Source organism: Buceros rhinoceros, unplaced genomic scaffold, assembly GCF_000710305.1.
Source record: "Buceros rhinoceros silvestris isolate BGI_N320 unplaced genomic scaffold, ASM71030v1 scaffold6521, whole genome shotgun sequence".
NCBI lineage: Eukaryota > Metazoa > Chordata > Aves > Bucerotiformes > Bucerotidae > Buceros > Buceros rhinoceros.
In genome coordinates this window covers 16,476-20,689 of record NW_010395886.1, presented here as the reverse complement: position 1 = coordinate 20,689, position 4,214 = coordinate 16,476, and the positions used below count along the sequence as shown (strand labels likewise).

The 4,214-nt window shown below is 43.9% G+C and overlaps 1 protein-coding gene across 1 annotated transcript in view; it reads right to left on the bottom strand.

The window, feature by feature from the left end:
• Nucleotides 1-4,214, bottom strand: part of DUSP22 (dual specificity phosphatase 22) — a gene marked incomplete at its 5' end in the record, with an annotated part of 35,615 nt that overhangs the window by 20,825 nt on the left and 10,576 nt on the right. The window lies entirely within an intron of this gene.

The following is a 4,214-nucleotide window of genomic DNA, read 5'->3' as shown; positions in this document are numbered from 1 at the left end:
AATGCCAGGTAAACTCCTGTTGATGTAAGATCTGCCTTACTGTGATTGTTAATGATGTCTCCAAGATGAGAGCAGCATTCAGAGCTTTCTGCAATGCAGCAGTGGTCAGTCTGACCACTAATGACTAATGCTATAAATAAATTGATGCCAAAGGACTCCACAACCACAGCCAACTTGTAACACAATTCGTACACTTACTAAATCAAACTTCTGGTGCAGGTCAAGAGCAAGAGCAAAATTAGTAGTCACTGACAAATGTGTGGTGGACCATGTGAAAGAAGCTGGTAGTTTCAGGCCATTTCCGGATTGATGGACAGTTGTCTACACACAACAGTCACCACGATCAGCACCTCAAAGCATCTCAAATGGACCAAGAACAGAGAAATACTTTGGCTGTAAAGTAGAAACCTCAGAGACCTCTGTAAACCAGCCTTACCTGAACCAACTTCCATACAAAACAAGAGCATGCAAGAAAATCCACTGTCACCCCTGGCAATATATTTCAGCAATTACCCTCACGGTTGAAGTCTTGCTGACTTCCAGTCCAACTCTGTGTGACATCCTTTGCCAGCCACGCACATCACGCTCTTCTGAGGTGGGTTCTCTGCATGGGGACCCACAGAATGTCTATTCATTCCTGCCTCTCTTTCTGGATAATATCTCTCTGCAACAGGGCCTGAGCTACTGTCTGAGCAGAAGAACTTCCAGCACCCTTTCCTCCCCAGGACTCAGGCTGTACTCCTTCCCGCATTACACACAGCGATCACTGCCCAGCGCGGCAGAGGAAGCATTCTTGCTTTTGCCAGTATTTAAGTGTGTGTGGTTGAGGGGACAGAAGGAGTAATGGTTAATACAGGATTAAGGATGCTGCACATTCAGTTACTTGAACATGACTGTCCACCACATCATACACTTTCCAGAATCAGGACCTGCAAGCAGATTCCTCTGGCAAGATTAACAAGATTTGCCTTTACTTCAATTAGATCAACTGGCACAGAATTTGTTAGGCTGCAGATCTAATGCAGTAGAGTAACACCTAGCTCACGCCCTTTGAAACAACAGGGGGAAGAACTGCTCAGGATTGGGTAAGAGTGCTTCCACATTCTCTGTGGGTTCTCACTGACCGCTCCAGCTCAGTTAGGATACATGGATATCACAACAGTCAGACCTTTGAACTTCTCGTCTCTGACCCCAACAGCTATTCATCCTAGCTTTAAAAAAAGAGTGTACTGAGAGATCATTGAAAATCCCTTCCAACCCAAACTATTCTAAGGTCATTTAGTCCAACCCCTCATCAATGAACAGGGACATCCTCAACTAGATCAGGTTGCTCAGAGCCGCTTTCAACCTGACCTGGAATGTTTCCAGGGATGAGACACCTACCACCTCTCTGGGAAACCTGTGCCAGTGTTTCACCATCCTCATTGGAAAAAATTTCTTCCTTACATCTAGTCTAAATCTCTCCTCTTTTAGTTGAAAACCATCACCCCTTGTCCTGTCACAACAGGCCCTATTAAAAAGGCCATCCCCATCTTTCTTATAAGCCCCCTTTAAGTACTGGAAGGCCTCAACAAGGTTTTCTTGGAGCCTTCTCTTCTCCAGGCTGAACCACAACTCTCTCAGCCTGTCCTCATAGCAGAAGTGTTCCAGCACTCTGATCATTTTTGAGACCCTCCTCTGGACCCTCTCCAACAGATTCAAGTCTTTCCTGAGGACTCCATAACTAGATACAGCACTCCAAGTGAGGTCTCACCAGAGTGGAGTAGGGCAGCAGAATTACCTTCCTCGACCTGCTGGCCACGCTGCTTTTGATGCAGCCCAGGATACATCTGGCTTTCTAGGCTGCAAGTGCACATTGCTGACTCATGTCCAACCTTTCACCCACCAGTACCCCCAAGTCCTTCTCAACAGGGCTGCTCTCAGTCACATCATCCCCCAGTCTGTATTGATACCAGAGGTTGCCCTGACCCAGGTGCAGGACCTCGCACTTGGCCTTGTTGAACCTCATGAGGTTCACATGGGTTCACTTCTCCAGCTTGTCCAGGCCCCTCTGGATGGCATCCCATCCCTCAACTGTACCACTCAGTAAGTTTACAGGTGACACAAAGCTGAGGGTGCACTCAATCCCGCTATGTCAGTGATGAAGTTATTAAACAGTCCTGGTCCCAATACAGACTTGTGAGGGACACCACTCACCACTGATCTCCACCTGGACATGGAGCTGGTAACCCTCTGGATGAAACCACTCACCCAATTCTTCATCCATCAAAGAGTAGATTCATCAAATCCATATCTCTCCAATTTAGAGAGAAAGATGTGGAGGACCGTGTCAAAGGCTTTATGGAAGTATAATAGATGACAACCTGTTGGATATATCCAACAGGTCACCGCCAGATACACTATTATATAAAGCACACTCTTGAGATGTGTTTCCTCATCCACCTTTCAGTCTCTCTCACATTCTGAATAGAAATTTTAAAACCTGAACTAACTGAGAAATAGATTAGAAAGCAGGTGGCAAAAAGCCTAATTAGTCTCTTCTGTATGTGGCTTTTGTGTGGATTTGTAAAACATCTGTAAGTGTTCCATGGGCAGCCATCCAAAGTGCTCAGTATAAGCCAGCTTGATTCACCAAGGCTACCAACTCTGTGCCTCTGCAGGAACAGAACATGATGCTGCTGGACACAGCCCTTAGGGGGTGACTCCTGAGCATCTGAACACCACACACGCACCCAAAAACACTGCTGAGTTTCTGATGTCTAAAGACACTTATCTTCGATAGCTTGCAAAGAAAGCTTTGTTTAATGAAGTATTTGTGGCATTTCCCATAGGCTGACCAGGAAATATTTGAGATAAAATATTGTTAGCAAAAGACAAATGCAACTACCACAGTCCAAGAAAAAGCAGCTTTTTACAGATGATCACAAAACAGGGAATCTCAGTGGAAAAAAAAATTCCATTTTTAAAGGTCTGAATAACATCAGATGCATTTCTAAACACAAATGTAAGCCCTCACTTTCCACGAGTGAAATCTGGAGGGAAAGGAGGAGACGACACACAGGAAGAACATTCCCATTTGACTTCAGTGGACTTGAGAACAAGCCCCAAGCACAATGTGGATACATAAGCTGTAAACAAACCCAGCAAAGATGTGAATAACAAAGGAAATAACAGATATTTTCTAGGCCCTTGTTCCTCAACAGAAGCATTTAATTGCAAACAAGCACCACAGTAAGACCATGAACGATAAAGTAATTAATAATCAGATCAGCTCCCAAACAAATGGAACTTGCAGTCCTTCCACTAGTTTAAGAACTGGGGAGAAGTTTCAACAGTTGTTTTGCAGACCACCAACACATAAAGCAGTAAATTGCATGGCGAGAAAATAGAAGGCACAGTCGGAGAAACATATATTTTAGAAGCAGGGGTGAATAAAGCAAGTCTATCCTCAACCAGCCACTACTTCTTGCCATGACACTTAACTTCTAAGACACCACATTTTGAACCAGATTGGGAACAGATCTCAGTAAATATAATCCTTCCTGTCTTTTATTGGGGTTGCTAGAGGAAGAAATGGTGACTTGGTTATATTTAACCCACAAAAGCTGCCAGATCTATTCACCATACAGCTTCACAGATGCACCACCACAAGTGAGGAGGTGACATGTGGGCTCCCCAAACTACCACCACCACAAGAAACACTGGCCTGAGGCTGCAGCTGATCTGTGTCATAATTAGTCTTCCTACTTTTCTAATCATGATAATAAAACAAAGCAAGTTTCAATTCAATTTAGAAAGCAGTACTCTAGAGAAAATACTACCTCTCCCTTACTCAGTAAAACTGGTTATCAACTAAGAGCACTCTTGAAATTCAGCATGTTTCAGACTTAACAAGCATCAGGCACAACAGAAGTCAAATGGACAGTATAATAAAGTCAACAGCTAAAGCTCTACTTCATCATTAAGCTCAGCTCCTAAGTTCAAGGTCAACACCGAGTTCACCATTAACTTGATCTTGGTTTTAATCATGACGTACTAGGGACACCCTTTGTTCAGCTTTCCTACTGACTTGCCTGAAGAGGTGGAAATTCTGTAGTTCAAGAACTGAATCCACTAGAGACTTTTTACATGAAGAACGAAAAGCAGAGATTCCCAGCAGCAACTAACTGCCTTACCCACTATTTGCCATATTTCATGAAAGGAGCAATGTAGGG